Source organism: Falco naumanni, chromosome 9 (assembly GCF_017639655.2).
Source record: "Falco naumanni isolate bFalNau1 chromosome 9, bFalNau1.pat, whole genome shotgun sequence".
Taxonomy (NCBI): domain Eukaryota; kingdom Metazoa; phylum Chordata; class Aves; order Falconiformes; family Falconidae; genus Falco; species Falco naumanni.
Window position 1 is genome coordinate 26,132,465 of NC_054062.1, and position 21,361 is coordinate 26,153,825.

Below are 21,361 nucleotides of genomic sequence, written 5' to 3' on the forward strand. Positions count from 1 at the left end.
TACCTAAAAGGCATGATCCCACAGACTGTTCCAATATTCTGTCTTGCTGTCACAACCACTCTTCTGGAAATGAAAGAATCTAGATGTGTCTCTTGAAGCATCAATATAAAAACATATGTTATCCCAAAGAAATACAAAGACATTAACATTTTAAAGTCCTAATATCAGCAGTGACTTTATTTGAATGAACCTTTGCTAATGACATTGCAGCTTTATAACAGCCAACAGTTACTACATTACAGAAATAAAAAAAGGAATAAAAAAGAAAGTAGCAATTTGGTGAGTAAAGATAGGAGCTACAAAGTAATGGCAATTGGCTGCAGGCTTCCCTTCTACCAGGTACACAGACTATAACAGATAAAAAGGAAAGCTAAGAAAGGTTAGCATAAACTATAAACACATTAAATCATTGACAGGTGATATTAGTAGATATGAGTTTTGAAAAAACTTTGCTCCCCTAAGGCTAGCATTACATTTTCTAATTCCCTTTTCTGATAACTCAAGATAGAAAATTCCCTGATGATAATATGACTGCAAATATACAGCAGTACCTTATATACAGTAATATATACATTATAACCACACTAATACATTTCTGAGCTAAACAAGCCTTCTACAGCTGTAGCCTGCACAGTTATGTTTTACGTTATCTTTGAAAAATACCACATTCAAACCATCCACATAAAACTTACTGAATTACAATTCATAAAGACCCTTAATATGTTTAGTCCATAACGCCAGGTACATTCTAAGCATACCTCTAAAAAGACATAAAATCTTTTTCTGTTCTTATTAAGATGTAAAGCATAGATAGTGGTCAGATTAATAAAGATGACAAGGCCGGTTTTGTATGTCTAATCACTCTGTATATCACACCGGCATATTTCAAATGGAATCACATTATTATTTAGTTGAATTAAACTTACACCTCTAATTGTTAATTATGCATCAGGACTAAAGTAACTGAAGTAACAAAGATGCCACACCAGGTCTTCAGCCAAATAAGCAGTAACTGTGTAATTACAAAGATGCAAGGTGTAATGATGTGTGGCTGATAACTGGCTCTTGTTTTATTTCTACAGAGCTTACTAAGGTAAAACTTCAACCTCTCTCCCTCTGGTATAATTAATTTAATATTATTCATTTGCCCACACTCATTGTCATAAATAACACTTTAATACTCACTGATTAAGAATTAAAATTAGATTTTGCTGCAGAGGGTTTATGAGACCTGTCTTTCAAAGGGAAAGATTCCTCAGAGTGTCAGAGATGGCAACAGAAGCGTTCAGTAGGGATGATGACAAATTAGTGCTCTGTTGTACAAAACAGCAAACTCCCACAGAAGATCCATGTCAGACAGGTGACCCTAGAACCGTTATGCTGTCTTATAAGAAGCAGAGCTTCCTGACATTCAAAAACCCCCAAACCATAAACCCCTGATTGAACTGGTGGGTACTCTAAAGCATTACAGCTTCAAGGACTCCAAAAAAGGGAAGACTTTGTCTCACAGAAGAGTTCTGGGCAGAACTTGCCAATATTAAACCTTATGCTCTCAGCACTGTCCTATTGCAGGGCGAGAGCAGTCCAGGCAGAGCTCACCAGACATTGGCAGCTGCATGGGGAGCGACCTAAGACAGCCAGGAGTGACACGTGATGAGCTGGCCAGGGAGAGAAGCCACGAAGCATTAGTCTTACAGGCAAAGAGGCTCCTCTGTTCCCCCACCTTGAATGCTCTCACACAGTTAAGGACTTCAGCCAAGTCTGCAGAGCCAAGGTCAGTACCTTACTCTCTGCTTATAATATCTTTTCGGAGAACTTTTCCAAGGCTTTGGCATTAGTCTCTGGGAAGTAGTTACATGATGTTGACTGATAAATACTGCTGTATATACCCACTGTACAAAATATGAAATAAATTGATCCTTCCCTCGGTAGTAAGTCCTACTATCCAACAGTCAGCAGATTGGAGACCTTCTAATGTCAAATTGAGACACTAAGAGAAGGAGCCAACTTCTTGGCTCAGGAATATACTGAAAAGCACCGCCGTAAAAAGTGAGCCGAGAATTCATCCACAGTAAAACAAAGCAGTTGAAACGCCCATCAGAGTTCAAATGATCTGGCCTTATAAAGGATGACTGAACAAAGTTTAGGAAGTACTTCATTACTGCATGCAGCCAAAGAGCATATTTATTTTTCTGACTACAGCTACTTCTTAAGTATTTGATATTTTTGGTAGTTTCTAGTTAAGCCAAGATTGTGAAAAGTACTGCGAAGAAAAATAGAAAAGAGCTCAGGAGCAATTTTTTTTTTTTTTTTTTTTTTAAAGAGTGACTATAAAACAGGATGTGAGGGAATATAGAGAAATTGGAAACGTAAATCATCTAGACAACTGACTTAAAGTTGAAAATCTAATTTTGAAACTTTGGGTACTAGCATAGGCCCTGATAAGAGAAAAGATCAAGATAACAATCAGAGACAAAAGACCTGAGTATGCTTGCTTGATGCAATAACAGGATTTGTAAACTAAGAAACCTTCCTAGTCTACACTGAGTTCAGGTATGCTGAGAGGCTTTGGCATCAAAGAATCCAAAATTACACGAAAAAAACCCCCTCATAGTCTACCTTTCCTCAAAGTAAATAAACATGCAGAACTTGAAGTCAGAGACCACACAGAGCAACCGCCTATCAATCCTTAAAGCTGATTAACACAGAAAGTAGTGAAAAGGCAAAATTCTGTCTTACGCTGGTAAACAAATCCTTGCTACAAAGGTAAATATAGTACCACGATACAGAACAGGTAAACACGTTAGAAAAGAAACAAATAGACAATACTCCTGTTGAATTAAAACTCAATACCTTCAATACATATCCATTATTGAGTTACATCATGTTCAACCCAGCAGGCAGCTGCAGAGACACAGGGATGAAAATTGAGGAAACATTTGAAAATACCTAATAACCAGAGTATGACACAGAAAATAGGTGTGCCAAACTCATGCCTCTTTCACACTGTTCCTTAGGCTAAAACTGAGAGTCAAAGATGACAGTCTGAAAACATGGAGTAAATAGAAGACAGTTTATTTTCTGGATATCACAGAAAAGCAGAAATCAGATTCTTTGTCAGATCTGTTCCCACTGCCAAAGTGATATGTTAAAATACAGTAAAAGAATACTCATTATTGAAAAATCTGAGAGAGATACCAAACACTTCTTATGCTTATCTCCAGGATTTTGGAGATTTAGTAAGGGTCCTTGCACTTCTTAGTTAGGAATGACAGAACTAAAGAGTAAGTTTCTCCACAGTTCCAATCTTTCAAACCTTGATGTACAGCCTGAACCTGTAGACATGTCAGTAGTCCAACCAAAGATATACATACACATGTCAAAACCTCTTAAACTTCAGCAGAAAACAAAGCAACTCCCTCTCCAGCCAGTTATTATGACAACTTCCCTGTGCAAAACCAATCTCTGAATCTACAAGTTTAAAGTCTCCCCACAAAACCCACCTTCTGTGGTTGTGCTTTAGATCCGAAAACCCAGGGGAAAAATACCTGCAGTAGCACTGCATCAAATAGCATGGTTAATTCAAGCAGAATGTGTTCCTTGCCATACAGCATCACTTCTCCCCCACAGCTCAGTGCTACTTTGCACCCAGATAAGCCTTCTGCACTATTCATTTAATACTGCTTCACTTCAAATCAGTTACAACTTCTCAGAAAGGCTTCCTGATGGCTGAGAGTGCCTAAAGCAATTCTTCGGAACCTTTAAGCTCTGACGATTTTCACCTAGGTCTTTAAGGTAAAATCATATTTAGGAGCCATCACATACATTCACGATCTGGACTTTAAGACTTGAAATCTGTGAGACTTGTGACAAAAGACTAGAAGGAGCCACAACAGATGTGGTCAGAGACTGAATTGGAGCATGGTATGATTCCCTCCTAGATTAAAATATTGTGTTTGCTGGCTATGATGCTAAAATTTGCAATTAGTACTTTTTTTATTTCAAATTGTAGTATCAATCTGGAAAACATCTGTTGCACCTAGAAATCCTATAATGACCTTTTAATATATTTCTCCTTAAGTATGAATGGTGTTATCAGTATTCTGGTAGTTGGCAAGGTGCTAGAAACTCCTGTAACAGAGGAGAAAGAGGCAGCAGTAGGGAGGGGTTCCGATATGTTTTCATAATTAATTGCATATTAATTAGAGCAATAAAGCATTAGAATGTTCAAAGTCATTCTCTTACCAGTGGGTAGGCTGTATGGGATATGTCCTTTGTTTGTAAACCCCCTGATTTCAGCTACTCAAAAAGATACAGTAAGACAGCAGACTGGTCTTACATTGCCACGACGGGACATTTCCCCAAGGATCAATATTAACATGACATAAAGGCAAAAGGTACTTTCACTATCTTGCATTCTCCCTTTCCCTCTCAATTTCCTTCCCTCCCAAATAAAAAAGACAAGAAAACAAAGCACTAAATTTTGTTATTTCAGTTCCAAACTGGCAAAAGGCCTTTACTTTCTGTAGGAGCAGGTAATCAGTTTTGTGATCTATTGTTGCCATTGTCTAGCCACAATTAATTTTTTTTCCTTACTATATAGTTTACAGCCATACATTCTATATTATTTTTTCTCAAGAAATTTAAAAAAGAAAAGTTGATTATCAGTCATTATTTCTTCTCTCTTTTACCTGTTCTCCATTACCACTAAAGCACTGTTATATAAGGTAAGGATGTAGGTGTTGTGTATTTTACTTTTAAAACCATCACATACAATCTTGTGCATCCTGATCCTTGTTTCTCTTGCCTCATAAGCACACTCAGAAGTCCCTATGCATGGTGCAATGAAAAAAAATAAATTAGCTCACTGTACATTTTACTTCTGCGTACATGATTTTTTCCCTTTTCAATGCAGTATGAGTTTTTCTGGAGTGTTAACAGAATTATTTTCAGCAGGTTTTCTGTGGCATTCTTCATCAGTATCTTAGAAGTTACTTTAAGCCTTTTGAAGAACAAATGTCAACATTTGAATACCAGTTAACTTGCAAGTCCAGTGAGATTCCTAGAAAAAAAAGAAAGCGAAGCGCCAAACCAACACTTTCAAATCAGACTGCCTAAAAGCACAGAAAATCAGAAAGACATTCTGCTGCCGTTACTCGGTGAAGAGTACTTTACTCCATTAATAAAACAGGGTTGGACAGTGCTGAATGCAAGACTAGAGAATCTTAATTCCCTGCGTAAATAGTGGTTATAATCTTTAAAGCTCTTTCAGCATCTGATGCTTTTGTAGCTGAGAACTCCACTGAAAAAGTCGCCTGTTCTCAGACACCAATACAATCATTTTCCAACTCAGCAAGACGCAAGAAACATACTCAAACACAGGTGTAACAATTCTCCAGCAAACATCTGCAGCCTACCTACCTGCAGCTGATGATGTATGTCCAAACCTTACACCATTTCAGAAGAACTTCACATTTTTTAAAAAAAGCCTCACAAACATGCAGTAATGCAGAAAGATTAACATGAAATTTAGTTTGGGAAAGAGGATCTCTGCTGAAATCCCAGAATTACTTATTACAACCTATCCATCCTCCTACTCCCAGCTTTTAGTATCTCACTGTTTGGTCATTACATAAAGTGGTTTGCAAAGCATAGTCATAATACTATTTCCCCCCAGTCCGGTTTGTGAAAAATGTACACTTCTATTTAAAGCAACATCATGTTTAATTTTGTGGCAATAAAGGATTTTTTCTGCATTCTGATTATGAATATTTAAGGTAAGAGGACTGAACATGCCCACAGGGGAAAATAAATCTGGATTTTAAATTTAATTTGCAATGATAAAGTACGGAATAGTTATTTCTGTTTATAGCATGCTAAAAAAGGTAATGCAAGTAAGCAGTGTAAGCTACCGGTTATTGATGCGAGCTCTGTTTTACAGCAATGGTAATAGCTTTTCCTCTCAAGGGATGACAGTATTTCTTCTAGAAACTATAAATTTTATTTATTATTTTACATTTTTAATGCTGAATTTTGATCTTAGATTTGTAGTTTGATGTTTCTTAGCTAAAATACTTTCACACTCATGTCCCACTCATTTTTTATGGCACCTATTTAATTAAATACACTTCAAGCAAAAAGAACAGTAATATTAAGGGTGGGTTAAATTTCTTCCAAAACCTTTCTGCCCAGGGAGGAAAGTCTGACATGGATGTACCTAGAAAGCTGTCACACCTACTGATGCCTTAAAGGGAATTATAGTCAAAAGAACAAAGTCACTTTGAGTTTATAGATAATAAACAGTTCAGAGCAAACTTTTGATATCAGAATCAAGATGTTACAATCAAAGATGATACTGAAGTGCCAGTGTGTGAGAAATAAAGAGGTTCAATTACTGAATGTAAAGAGTCAATTCCCATACTATGGAGCTCACCAAAATTATATAGGAAATTAGATAGTAGCACATCAAAAAAATTCATAAAATGAAGCTATTTCCCCTGACATTTTTTAAAAAAATGACGGATATCATTGTCATTCACAGTCTGAGAATTGTTTCAGAAACAAAATTTCAGTCAAATTTAGAAGTACCAGGAGAAATAAATCATGAAGTTTGATCTATTTCATAAAGCATTGTGGATCTACTGTGTTCTGAAGTATGCAAGAGAAAATTAATGTGAAGGATTTAAAACTATAACATGTAACCAACTTCTACCAAAAACACCACAAAACTGGTAGTGAAAGAAGAAAGGAGTAGAGAAAGCAATGGAAGTTACAAAAAGCAAAATATCAAGCATCCATAGGCAAAACCATGTTATTAATCATATTAATGGCCAGAGTTAGGTTCTATATTTGTGCAAATAAACACACACACATATAGCATACAGAGAAATAAAGAACAGTAATATAAAATAATGTACTCAGATTCAAGAATTTAAATTACTTGGGTTCATGAGGAATGCATGATAAATGTGGGTTATAAAAGTTTATTGCAAACAGATAAATGTGTATACACTGGAAACATGAACAGCTGTTCAAGCACAGAAGGACTTAGATTTGTTACCACATAACAAACCTTAGGAAAATTTAGACTACTATAGTGCATGTTTGTAGGAAGGCAAAAGTGGTAAGGATGGCATTGTGGTTGTGATTGGAGTGCAGACAATGAATCCAGGTTCAATTTCCACATTTTCCCATGGGGGCTGGAGCAAACATACCTTGGACAGCAGATGCTATAACAAAGTGAGATGGAGTTTGAATTTACAGTTGGTTACATGCTCTCCAAGCAGAGAAACCTCCGCAAACTCTGAGACTATTCACAAGGAGAGTTAGAGCTCAGTGGCTGATATGTTTTAAAATTTACACCTGAGCTTTCTCACGGTGATTGCCCCTTGAAGACAAGCCTTGAGTGTGAAACTTTTCAGAAGTATTTACAGTAGTCTAATTTTAGCCCCACAGAAGTCAGCCATGGAATAATTTACTTAGTAGCAAAGTTATGAAAATTATGGAAGTTTGAAATATTCCCCTTTCTTCCTCACCTTATGCTCCTCAGAATTGTGTTTTTTACCTTGCAGTGATACTACAAAGGCAAATTTAAATACCTTGAATGTCCAGGTGACGGAAACGTGGAGGCAACCGTAAAATGGATTCCTTAAAATTGTAATGGTGAGTTACATTGCTACAGCTGAATGATAAAAGGAAATGTTAAATCACCATGCAGATTTGGAAATATAGCATGTTGGAGGGATTTTAAATTACAGAGTTGACAAACTATCAAGCAGTATCAGCCCCCATGTTGAAAGATAACAATTTTAAAGCTACCAACAATAGTAACAAAAAAAAAAAAGTCACAGTCATTGAAATAAAATGGGAGAAATTACATTGAAAAAACATGAAGGGAATCTTATATGCTAAAGGAAGGGAACCATGATATGCTAAAATTAAATAAATTTATTTAGATTATACCCCTCATATAATCCACCACATATCCCTTTTTGCTGAGCAAAATTTTACATGGCTTTTAAATTCCATTCACCATGCAAGCTAAATAGCACAGGGAAAAGCACAGGCTGACATAGTTTACTTGATCTTTTGACAAAGTGCTTCACTGTTAGTTTCTAGGTAAAAAGCAAAGATTTAATGTGGATTAAAAAAATAGCTCAGAAACCAAAATGTAGGAATGCACAGGCAACCTTTAGCATCCAGTTAATTCAGAACCTTGCACCATGCATCTCTTCACAAAAAGATACAGGCTGACAGTTTCAAAGGAGCCTAAGGGAGCTTCAGTTACTCGTTCATTTGAAATTTGAATTTCAAATTAGAGATGGACACCTAGATCCCTCAGTCTTCCTGGAAAGCCCTACCCTTAGGATTCTTTGTGAAACACTCTAAAATCTCAATGAAAACTTCAGCTTGATATACAGTAGTGGACAATGGCAAGCACACTATTAGTATGCAAAAGCAGTGAGAGAAAATGTCAGTACAATTTTAATGTATATTGGTAAAATAATGGTTCAGAGTGACTAGAAACAGTGAGTTTCATTCCGGTCAATCTCTCTCAAAAGAGAGGGAGTTCAGAGGCGGCTGTCAACGGGCAGTTGCAAGCATAAATAATTTGTTATTATAAGGAGACAGAAAAATACACACATCTTTTGACTTTCTCAGGAGTTTGTGCTTCGACTGCTACATTAGATAAATGAACTAGGATAACCCTTACTCATCCCTTTCAAGTTCATGAAAAACATGGTTCAGTGAAACAAAAAGACAACAAAATTAAACCCGACAAAGTTATATGCTCTGAAAAATGCACAATTAATCTAGGAGTGTCATTGCCACTAAATATTACTGAAGACCTATGTAACACAAATAAAAAAAGAAGGCAAGAACAGCCAACAAAGAAAAAGGACATTTTAAGCTGTATTTGAAAAATATAGTATACAGTGTCTTAAGCAATCTACCATAAAATAGATTTTACAAGAGCTCAAGGGGAAACAGATTTCAATTTGAGAAATCTTCACTTCTGGGATTATAATAACTAAGAGGTAGATCATATAAAATACATAATAACATATTTTAATATATTTTCTGAAGAAATTTTATATAATAAAGACTAAATAATTTTAATAGGTTTGGATGAGTTTGGGTTTTGAGTTCTGTGGAAAGAGGGGCAGAGAAAATTCTCGAATTCTGACTAAATGACCATAGTTTCCACTGTCATAGCTCAACGCACAACTTCTAATGTTCCACTAACTTTACTGAAGACCAGGAACTATACAATTAGAGCATACTGTCTAACATTGATATTGAAAGTATAAGCAAAATTGGATGACTTATAGAAGACAAGAAAAAGGACAGCAGTATGACAGACTAGAGTCGTGTCCCAGCGAAGAGGCTGCAAATACAAACAATAAAGCAAGCTAACAGAAAGTTAGGAACTCAGATCCTCCCACATATTTTAGATGCCAGGGCGCAAAGTAACATGATCAATTGATGAATCCTAAACAGTTGTGTTGTATCAGCTTTTAATGAATTTGAAGATGTTATACTATGCAAAGAAAAACCTAAGAAGGTACACAGTAACAGACACAGTTCATTTAATTCTGGCTTGTGAGTCATGTTTCCTAGACTTGTGACCATTCCCACTGATCTCTAGACTCTGCTGCTTCATATCCACATCAATGGTGACACTGAACCCCTAGGCCTCTCTCATCAGATAAGACCTCACTAACAGAACAACCAAACACATCACTTGGCTTCCAAGACTATGGCTTGTGTAAATAATTCTTACATACTTCCTGCTTTTTTGCTTGGATGGCATTAATTCTTGGGCAGTTTCTAATCCATCAAATCACGTGACATTCTTCTGTGCAGCACTCTTAGCTAGTCAATAACTCCAAACCTGGGATTTGTACAGTTAAACATTTCTGTTTATTTTCACTCGTAATCTGCCCCTACTAAACTGCAGCCTATTTTATTCAAACCATATCTTGAGTATAGCAACAACATTTTGACACACAGTCCTGTCCTCCAGTGACTTTTCACCCTTCCTCAATTAGCGCCACCTATGTCTCCTCCATCATCCAGGTCATTAATAAAAGATACTGCATATTGTTTTTCCTATGCTCAGAAACCGTGTACTCCGATGTAGGTTTCTGCCAATAAAGACTGAACAACACAGTGCAACTCTCATTCAAGATGTCTTAAAAAGAAAGTATAGGAATGAAATATAAGGCAACAGTTGACGTGATTAAATACAGAAAAAAATATATGAATATATGCAGTAAGTTAAAATATAATTAGCCATGAAGGGAACATACTTTCATGTAACAATAACACAAAAGATCTAGAAATGCTATCCCATTCATCTCAATGGAGATGTTAATTTCAGATTAAGTCAAATTAAAACAAACACACAAAAGAAACAAAGCCAGCGTTCTGTCTCTGAAACTACATGCAAATTGAAGCATACTTGCATCTTGGCAGCAGTTTTAACTGAAACATTTCTTAAGCTTAATCTAAGAAAGGATATACTTGGTCAGACCAAACATTTCACTTGTCCTGTGCCCCCTCTTTAGCAGTGGCCCAACATGGACATGTATGGGAGTGTACAAAGTCCAGGGAAACATCCAAGCAGACCTTCCCAGCCTCCAGTGAGTGAGTTTCAGTGGCTCTGACAGAATTGTCATCTTTGTAGTCCTTGACAGATAGTATCGGTAACCAGTCTTCCTACTTTTTGAATCAATGTAAACTCAGCATGTGGCAAGGAGTTCCATGGCATAACTATATGAAACATGAAAAAAATACCTCCTTTGGTTCACCTTAAACATACCGCCTACTAGCTACATCTAATGCCCAATGTCCTTGTAGTAGAAGTTGCTGAACAATCACTCATAATCTATTTACTCACCACTCATGAGTGCATAAGGTTGTCATAGCCTTCCCCAATTTTCTTCTTCCCAGAATGAAAACCTGTAGTTCTACTTGTTCCTTGTTTAAAAGATTTAATCATCCTTTACTCATCCTACTCATTCTTCTCTCTAGCTTTTCAAGGTGTAGATGCACCGTTGACACTGCTTGTAACTATGATGTTCTCTACTTTGTTCTATTTCTTTCTAAAAATTTCTACTATTAAATTTGCTTTTTTTTGACTGCTACTATTTTCATAGCTCACACTGAATACACATATCTGTGAATATATAATCTCACAGTGAAGTTCTTGAACAGTAATTGTAATTTGGAAGTCCATTCTTGGGCACAAAAAGGCTTTTTTTTTTTTTTTTTTTTAAACCTTTGAGAACTACTTTACATTTCTTTACAATGAACTTCACTTGCCACTTTATCACTCAGTATCACTGAGGTGCTTCTTTTCAGTTGGTTTTCATTTCTTGTATTCTGAGTAATTTAGTATGACCTGCAAATTTTTCTGTATAAAGCAGACTTCCTGTTCCTGGTGAATTTGAAACAATGCTAGTCTTAGGTCTTTAACAAACTGTTCAGTAAGCTCTTTCTTAGTCTATCTTATTGTGGTTTATGTTTCTATTTGACAGGCATGTCTTCATTTCTTACATACTGATTTGTTGGTGCCTCCTTGTAAGAAGGTTTAGCCAAAACCAGAATTGTTGAACAGACTAAACATACACCTGTTAGAGATGTATCAAAGATAGCTGAATAAAGCCATTTAAGATATAGTCAAATATCTTCAAATATATATTCAAATATATAGTGAATTAGAAAAATTCAGTGGAACCTTTTTGCATTCTAGTGGATTTCGATTTGGTACTTAAATCCAAGACCAAAACCAAGCAGACGGTTCAAGATGCCAATACACTGCTTTGGAAGTGGTCTAGATGAAAGCATTCTGCAGTTCACTTGTTGAGATTTGATGATGTTTTTGCAGTAAAGGTCCTCTACAATAAGTATATGATACAAACCCCACCTGTCAGTAAGAATTACCTGCACTGAATTCAATAGCCTTAGAAGAGTTCATAAAAATGGGTTAAATAATGTTAATAAACCTGTAACGCTTTTACTCTTGACATTTTATTATTTGGTCAACACTATGCAACTTCTCTGAAACTGAGCTACAACTCTATGCACTGCTCATTCCAAAACACTTAAGCAGACACCTGTCTACAGTAAAATGATACCTATCATCTACCTTTATCCAACTATTGTATGCTCTCCATGATCTTTATCTCTCCTATTTAACTTGTTCTGCACTCAGTATTTACCTTCATAGCTTCACCTTTCTCCTTTTGTTCCTGCACTTTATTCCTCCCTCCTTTTTCAGTTCTCCCCCTCCCTAGTCTTGCCCATCTTTGCCATTTTAATTACAGTTAGAATGACTTACACCAATGCTCCTCAACACAGTTTATTAGCAAATCCAGTTTCTGGTTGTATGCAAATTTGCCAAAAATCTGTCAGCTGAAATTCTCCACACTTGTGTGCCTGCCCAAGGTGATTCTTTTTTCTTAAAAATGGCAACTTACTGAGCTGAGCTGCTTCCAAGAATGAAGCTGGGGAAAATCACATTGTCTTTTCAGGTTACAATAAGAAAAATATAAAGCAACTTGCTCCTTAAGAAGCTTTAGTGTTGTTTCGTTAAACAGGGTTTTGTAATATGGCAAAGAATTGTCAGCATTTTACTGAGCCCATGAAAATTTCACTGAAATTTGGCCAAGTTATAGAGTTTCTATTAACTTCTGTTTACATCTCCCCCCCCCCCCCCCCCATTGTTTTTGAAACCTGGATGCCAAAACACTCTGAATCACCCACTACACACAGCCTGCTCCATCTTCCCACAGCTTTTTTTTGCCTCAGACCTGCCCCACTACCGCACAGCAGCTGCCAGGCTCAGCAGGACCCCCCGGCTGTGCACCCAGGCTGTGTGGCAGCAGCCACACTCAAGCACACCACAACAAAAAACTGCATGGTACAAGGGAGCATAAAAGCCACAAGGGTGCTGAAGAAGCCAAAAGAGAGAGACAGAAAGGGATGAGGCACTTGGAAAGGAAGACCAAGTGTGCTTCAATACTACAGGACCAAGAAGGAGCTAGAGGCTTAGCTGCTTGTAATCACTTACAGTCCATTCCCTAGACTCCAAAAAGTGAATCCAATAGAGGGAAACCCTTTCTACAACTAACAGAGGTTTCAAGCTTTCCGGTTTTAAGAGGTTATACCCATATTTTTCCCTGTTTTATTTTTAAACAATTCTCCGATCCAGTTGAAATAGGTTAATTTTGAGAAACGTTCATCTTGAGCTAGATGATTTGCCTGAAACTGTCTCCTCTAATAGCTGGTAACTGGTGCATTATGAAAAAATGAAAAAATGACGTTATTAATATGCAACATGAAATACAGGCACCACTTCTAGCTTCCTCTATAAGACAGGAACTTGTACATAACATTTACAGACCTGTCCATGCAAACACCTTATTTGACCACCCTCTGAGTCTTCTATAGGCTTCTAAGTGAATCTACTACCTTGGCCAGTCCATTGATGTCTGCAAATCCTGAATGCACAACCTTCTCTTCTGTGCATGAAGAAAACAATTATCAGAGTATCAGCAATAATTAATATACATATTGAAATTCACTGCACACAGGATGCCTGCACATCATGTCGTTGGAAAAATCTGTAGTAACATGTGAACTGCCAAATTTTGCATTCTGAATACTGACCGATGTGTGTGTTTCTAGTCTGAATGGTACCCTGATTCTACTTTTCTCATCCTGAGCTTTCCTTCCTCTCTCTCTACTTACACTGGCTGCCTCCCTCACCTATGGCACTGTGGTTATATTTTAGACTGTCAGCTTTGCAGCTGTATCATATTTAAAGCTTCACAAAAAAACCCCAATACTTGTGAAACAAGTACTACTAGGCACAAGAGAAGAACTCAAAGAGAGCAAAAGGACTAATAGTCTAAGTTATTCCTGTCACATCAAATAAAACAAAACAACAAATTACAAAAAGCAATTTGTCTTTCATTCTGCTATCCAACTGTTTGAGATTTTAACTTTAAAATTGCACCCAAATTATAGGTAACTGTTGCAATTTAGCATTTCTTTAAATGATTGCATAGACAGCAGCATCCCCACATTCCCTTAAGTACCTGTGTAAGAGTAACATATGCGTACTTACAGGTTATTAGCAGACTGTAGAAAAATGTACGTTACTGTCCAAAAGAGTTTTACAGAACAATCAAGAAAGGACGAGAGCATGCTTCAGAGAATTAGTTAATATACAGCACAAGAACTCAACCAAAGGGTGGAACACACCTACACGAGAGACATACACCCGCAATAATGGTGAAAATGCTTACTGTATCTGCCCATGCAACAAAACTCAGACTGTATGAATTTAGAATATATCCTAAAAAGATAAAAGTTGAACAATTATTTCTTGGTGGTAGTCTTGTGTAGCAGGAGTAGTTTCAAGATTTGTCTTACCCAGAAGCCAATTCCAAGACATGACATCATGGAAACTCCATTTTAAAGATAAAAAAAAGTCTTAGCTGTCTCTCTAGTATCTGATGCCCAGCAAACCTTCTCATTTTCTCGCTGTCCTTTTGCAGTTCTGAAGAAAGAAGACATCTAATCCAACTTTGAATATTCTTAAATCTCCTCAACTTTACTGCCATTTCTACCTTGATATGGAAGCTTTCAAGGTTTTGTTTCTATTCCCATTCTAACAAAAACTGCCCAAACCAAATTTGTGTAAACTGATTCTTCTTTATGTTGTAAATAAAATTACACCTGCACTGAACCCTTCCCCCCCAAAACCCCAGAAGCTTATCTGCCATAACTAAGGACTTTACTATTTCTTTCACAAAGTTTTTATTCTTTTCTATGCAACGTAACTTCATTTTTTTTTTTTTAAATCTAAATGGTGGTACATTGGTAATTTGCTCCACTAACAAACTTCACTGAATATTCAAATAAAATACACAAACTACAGCAACTGATATCGGTGAAATACGCTGTTCAGTATACTGATCACAGGTAAAGTTTGCTTAAAATGCTCATGTATAAAACTTAAGTAAATTAATGCATTGAGATTCAAGGTTCTTCAGAAAGTAAGGAAATGATAAATATCACCGGCTTTGTTTCTCCTTTCCTAAACCAGAATAAAATAGTTTTGATGCTATTAGAATCTTAGCAGTTTATGCCTTTGTCAAGAGTACTGCAATGTATTTTGGGTTCCACCGTGTTTTAAAAAGCATTAACATAATATTGACTTAAAAAGAAAAAAAAAAAAAGAGAGAGTGCTTACCTACTGACACATAACATTTTAAATGTGTACAGCTGTAATCCTTTTCAGCATGAGAAGAAAAACATAAAAATTCTCTAACGTAATACACATTTGAAGCACAATCCACAAAAGACCATTTGGTAGTTACAACTTATTTCTTTAAGATCAATTGTTGATATCTCAACTAACTTTTACAACTACATTTTCACTTTTTCTCTCTATTCAAAGACAAGACTGAAGAGAGTTATCCAATAAAGCTCTTAGACATGTTCTTGAATTTAAGCACACATTAGAATCCCTTGAGGTAAAAAAGCCACACTTAACTCTAAAACTGTTTTCTTACATTATTTTGTTATCAGAGATTTCACCCCCTAACAAAGACAACCAAGCAAAATATGTATATAATTATTTCTGTATCATGCTGTAGCTTCAGCAACATCTTCAGTTGGCATATCTTCCACATCAATTCCTGGAATATTTTAACTACACTGTTGTATCACGCACTTGGACGTCACTTCAGCAAGTATAAACCTTTAGGCTCATGTTAAGAGCTCCCTTTCAAGATCCATTGGAATTGCTCACACATCCTTAAATACTTGATGAACTGTGACAAATGAGTAAGAAGGAAAAAGGCTCAAACTAGTCACGTTCTATAAAAATTAGATTCAGAAATATACATACAACATTTCAAGACTCCATAGAGATAGGAACAGGGCACCTTTTCCAGAAACTTCCAGTATATTTCAGTTTTTCCATTCTAAATAGACAACCTTTAATATCAAAGTCCAAGTTTTCACAAATGCAAGACTTCTACAAATACGGCCCAAATTAACAAGAGCAGCCAGGTACACATCACACGATAAGAATTACACCAAACAGCTAAGAAGAGAGACACATGAAGTCAACAAAGTACTTTTTAAAGTACTTTAAAAAATGTAAGTTAAATATTTTTCAAAGCAACAGAAAATATTTTCTCATAGGATTTTCTTTGAAAGAGAATATTCACTTATTTGCTTACCAATATCAGTACTTATTATTTTAATATGTATAGTCAGATTAAGAAAGATAATCATGCACATAGATCTGAGGTAACTAACAGGTTGTGTTACCTCCATGTTACCAGTTTTGAGTCTTACTGATGGAAAATGGTATGGAGTATGACAAATAAAATGAAACTCTCAGTCCCTGTGGCGTGGGACTATTCATTGACCTCTTAACTGTTCCTATACTAAATTGCTACTTCATTTTTAATGAGTGTTCTATAAATGGAAGTAGTTGTTTGTATTCTCAATCTGCAAATGTTGCAAAAATTTCTAAAAATGGGTCAGCTGCAAAAATCTAAATACCTGCAGTCCATTAGTATACAGTAGTATTTAAAAAGTATTCTCAAGAACTGATGTTTAATAGTAGACGTGTATTTTAATGACAAATTTGAAATAATATCATCAAATAATGCTAATTTAAAAAATCAGGACACAGTAATACTCATGGGGAGTCCCATCACCCAAAATAATACATGTCTACAATTAACCAAAAAACAACACACACGTGCATATGCACAGAAAGAAATTGTGACTAGGCTTGAAATATGACTTACGCGTAAGGATGCTTCAAGAGTCAACATACCAGAATTCTGTTCTGCCAGTGAAACCACTGCTGTACTTTCATAAGAGGTTTAATTTCAATTAATTCTAGCATGCTTAGCCTAGTTTGGATGAAAGAAGCCACATTGTGTTTCTCACACCAACTAAGTTATCTTAATTGTAGCTACAACATGTACTGGAGATCACTACTGCAAAGCCATATAAATTCCAAAGCTTTCAAATTGATGTTCCTTCTGCAGAAAAACCAAAACTGAAACACTTCAATGTTTAACAAAAGTCGTATTTTGATGAGCCTCTGTTAGGACACTAATCTAGGCTGAGGAAGCACAGTCAAGTACTTGATCTGCCTGATTGAGAACTAATTTTCCACTATTAGACCACACCGCTTCAGGAATAATGCTTGTGTGTTCTCCTCCTTACCACAGCTTTTCCATCCTTTTCTCAAAGGAGAAACATCTTACAGAACAGTATACTTTTTCAACTCCAGTTTAATTCCCACCTCCTCTGGCTTTTCAGTTCTTGAGCTTGGGAAGTTGATAATAAATTGCAGGCATAGCTGCATAGGCATAAACGTTGTTGCTGCCATATATAGTTTTGAAGAGTCCTAAAGGTAACTGTACCATTCACTTCATCAACAGGACAAGGCATACAAGTAAAAGGCTGCAAACGTGCATTTTGATGACCTTCACAGAAGAACAGTCTGAACAAGCATGTTATTTGTATCACCAATTCATTAATAAAAGCTAACAACTCTGCCAAACATACCATCATTGTCTGGAAGAAATAAAAGCAATGTTCTTCAATAAATGTTACTTCGTTGAAGCAGTCTACCTTTTGAATTCTAGCTTTCATCCACATAAAGGCACAGACAGAGAATCACTGGCACAAGACGATCCACTGTGTAAAGTGTACTTGTCACTGAAACTCTTACACTCCATAAGATTGTGCTAAACTTAACATTAATTGTGAATCTCCAGCACCCTGCGTGTTTGGGACTTCACACTAAATTGATCTCTCCACTGTCAGTTCCAACATTTCAGTCTCCTCTCAGGCAATGCTAGTCTTTCCTCCTCAAACCTGTCATAAGAATACTCTTTCCTGTCTTTACGAAAGCATTCCATTTAAAACATCCTTTAAAAAGGCTGATTTAGTGAACTTTCAAGTCTTGATCTATGCTGCTTTGCTTTTTATCTCTTCCTTGCACTCTATTCTTGATCAGTCTCAAGGTAGATCTTAAAATGCAGCATCCAGTTAAATGGTATTTCAAGTTTCCATAATTAATTAGGAACCATTCTCCTTTCCTTCCTAATTACACATATGAATCCCTCAAGCTTAAGAAATAGGAGTGGGATAAAATAGTACAAACAAACTTTTATAATTGGGTGGCTTTTGTATAAGTATCTACAGCACGTGGCATTACAATGGCACAGAATCACAGAAAACTGAGGTAGAAGGGACCTCCAGAGGTCACTTAGTCTGCCTCTGCCCCAAGGCAGGATTCAACTATATTAAAATCATTCTTGACAGATGTGTGCAAAACCCAATCTTAAAAAATTTCCTGTGATGGAAATTCCACAGCTTCCTTAGGCAATCTACAAAAATACCGTTACAAATTGTATCTACTACTCAATATAGCAAACAGTTCTTACTGACACTGGTCTGCAGGATTAATTCTTTGCCAGTTTTAATGCACAATATGGCACTCCCGAATTCACACAGACAATGCACACATCTCTGTGACTAGGCCTAGAAAATGTATGTTGGTTTTCAATTTTATAAAAAGAGAAATTCTGCATAGCTGATCATGAGTGCTCTTAAGTTACAGAGGACTTCATAATTAATCAAGGTAAAAATACACTGCATTCTCCGATAGTGTAATTTGTGTGCTAAATAATTTTTTGTATTTTAGTATTATTTTTATACAGAAGGATTGAGATGCTTTCATGCACATATGTATATAGAAACATCCTCCATAGGTGGGCTGTGTTTTAAAACAGATTTATAATGCAAAATATTCTCAGTGGGTCTAGGTCTGTTGAAGCCAAAGGATCTAATGATAAATTAGCGCCTTCACCAAACGAGGATTCTATGGTCAAGCCAGTGGGCTCCTGACACTTGTCTGCATCCTGACTTGCAGTGAAGGCTCAATACAACAGTTCACTTGCAAGCATGATTTGGGAATTCCAGTTGCTTGTAATTAGGATGTAGAATTAATTATCTACTAAAAACATAACAACAGGATTTTATTTGTAAAGGTATCAGTTCTTTCCAGAATTTAATAGAGATTAACAAAGGCTTCTAACTTTTTTTCCCCTTCTTTTTTCTTTATGCTTTATGAGAATAATTTTACTAGACAAATCAAAATTTTCATGGTGGTAGACAGATAAAGATTTTGCTGTTATGGGAAAGGGACTGCTTTAAGGCTTTAGTCCTGATACCTGGAAGAAAAAGGTACCAAAAATAGATCAAAAACTATTTTGAAAAGTGGAAATAGTTCACTATCTCTTTTTTGGTTTTATGTCCCCTAGAAAAAAGTTTTGAACTTGCCGAGTTAAATATTGACAATACTCTATCAATAAGTGTGTGTGAGCTTTCTGAAACAGCTGGAACATTATCTATAGATTTTTGCAGGTTCACAAGTGCTGTGCTCCCATTTCCAGTAAAAGCTGCTGTCTAATATACAAAGCTAAATGCCCCAGGGACACTGAAGTGAACATATTTTTCTGCTGCTTTAAGCACACCAGCAGTCATTTGTAGAGTTTACGTGGCTTTCTTGTCAATACCTGCTGGTCACAGTCGGTGAAGAATCAGTTTCTCTTATGATCTGCTTGCTAATTAAGCATGGCAGTAGCTACACATAGCGACATTTTCAACAACCTGACACACAAAAGGAAATAATCAGATGTATTCTCAGAAGGCTTCGATCTTTAAATCATTTGGATTCTGTAGTTACTGCAACTGAAAGATAACAGAAAAAAATATGCCAGATTAACATGCAACTTTTCTGATAAATTATAACATCCTTTATATATGTTATATATATGTATAGAATGCATGTATGTAGGATGGATATGTAGGATGGATACTTTAACCCTAATGCTCCACAACATAATTCTTTAAAAGAAGAAATGTTAAAATTATTTGGAGCTATCACAATATAGGCCAAAAATCTGCATTGTCTTTTGCTTCTCCTCATTTTCTTCAGTGCTTCATAATCTACCTTTTCTGTTGCTATCCTTCATTTATCATCATCTAACTGCACCTTATTTCTGTTGTCCATTCCTTTACTTGCAGAAGGATTGCAGAGTTTTGTCTTATGGTGCTCTTCTGCACACAAAACATCCTAGAAATTATTAACAAAAGCTACTTCATTGCCCCATTTTAAACTGTTTCCTTTCTTAGCCTTCAAAAGCCAGTTGCTCCTTTGCTGAATGACTCCTTCTAACATCTCACTGTTTCCTCATATTACTCCTCCTTGGTTTGTGTCCATCTGTTGTCTTTTAGCTCCTTCTTAGATTATAAACTCTTGGAGGCAGAAGTCTCTGGCACTTGTACAGCCCAACCCAGTGGTCCAAGTGAATTCCAAGCCACATTAGTCTTCCTCCAACAGTTAAGATTTCACTATTTTGTAAAGCCCCTTGTGTGCCTGGAGGACAAACATGGAGTGGCTGGTAACCAAATCTTACTACTAGTTAATAACAGGCTGTATAATCTGAGTAGGTAATGAAATAGAAAACATCAGTAAAAGTGAATCTTTTTTGAAAGAAATCTTCAGATGGCAAAGCCATTAGTAGAACTACCAGAGGTGACTGAAAGGCTTCTTCTCACTGCACAAGGAACAGTACCACATCCAAGCATGCTTTTGATTACTTACAAGTCATGTCCAAATTATTTAAATAAAATAAAAAAACATTTATTTGTTTCTGATTTGTGGTTGCAACTTTTACATTCTTTTCCACCTATGCCTTATATTAATCTCCTCTAAAAATGAAAATTTGACATTAGTGTAAAAAAATGTATCTTCTGCAATTCTGGACAAGAAATATAGCAATAAAATATAATTTTTAAAATATCTTAAAGACAAGAATGCAATAGAAGATGCTGCTTGTAAAGCCAACTGGCATAAAAAAAAAAATCTTAGAAAATCTAGTACTTTAAAAATCTGAAAGGACTCTCCCACACTTGTGGTAATAGAGATTGGACTTGAAACAGGAAGCTTCTATTGGCTACTTAATTGCTTTATTTACCTTATTAAGGTAATAAAAGGATCCACAGCTGCTATTGACAACAATGGGTCCTGTGCCAATAGCGCAGTGTTACTGGGTGACAAGTCAAGGCACACAGAGACCTCAGTCCACCACAGCACACTGTTTTTAAGAAGTAACTGTGGTGTACCCCTTGCCACTATAAATAGTCTTGATTTTAGTTCGGCTATTGCAGGTGGTGAGGTAGCTCTCCTGCTCAGGCACTGTCTAGTGCTATTAATGTCTACTTTGCTCAGCATGAGATC

The 21,361-nt window shown here is 36.2% G+C and overlaps 1 protein-coding gene across 5 annotated transcripts in view; it reads right to left on the reverse strand.

The window, feature by feature from the left end:
• The window catches only part of LOC121094014 (heparan sulfate glucosamine 3-O-sulfotransferase 1-like), a 61,068-nt gene that overhangs the window by 12,266 nt on the left and 27,441 nt on the right, over positions 1–21,361 (reverse strand). For 2 of the 5 annotated variants that reach the window (XR_005829710.1, XR_005829708.1), the window contains exon 1: positions 4–4,585. The exons of the other annotated variants lie outside the window; for them this stretch is intronic. The gene's annotated coding sequence lies outside the window, so the exon portion shown is untranslated. Of the gene's footprint in view, positions 1–3; positions 4,586–21,361 lie in introns of those variants that run through there. 5 annotated transcript variants of the gene reach the window in all.